Source organism: Elephantulus edwardii, unplaced genomic scaffold, assembly GCF_000299155.1.
Source record: "Elephantulus edwardii isolate Elephantulus edwardi_28Jun2011 unplaced genomic scaffold, EleEdw1.0 scaffold00078, whole genome shotgun sequence".
NCBI lineage: Eukaryota > Metazoa > Chordata > Mammalia > Macroscelidea > Macroscelididae > Elephantulus > Elephantulus edwardii.
This window is the reverse complement of record NW_006399828.1, coordinates 7,913,210-7,913,496: the sequence shown is the minus strand read 5'-3', so window position 1 is coordinate 7,913,496 and position 287 is coordinate 7,913,210.

Below are 287 nucleotides of genomic sequence, written 5' to 3'. Positions count from 1 at the left end.
TTCTACAGTCGTTACTTATCCATTAGTCCAGAAACTTTTATTCAACTTTGGTATCCAGGCAAAAAATAAGGCCCGAGGAATTGATAGGATATCAATTGACTTGTTTTAATTAACAGATCCAGCCTTGGATGCACTCACTACTCTATACCAGGAAATTTGAAGAACAGCTGTTGGGACAAATTAATTGGAGGAGGTCCATATTTGTTCCCATTACCAAGAAAGGTGATCCAATTTAATTTGAAAAGAATCGTACAATATCATATTCAAGCAAAATACTGCTGAAGATT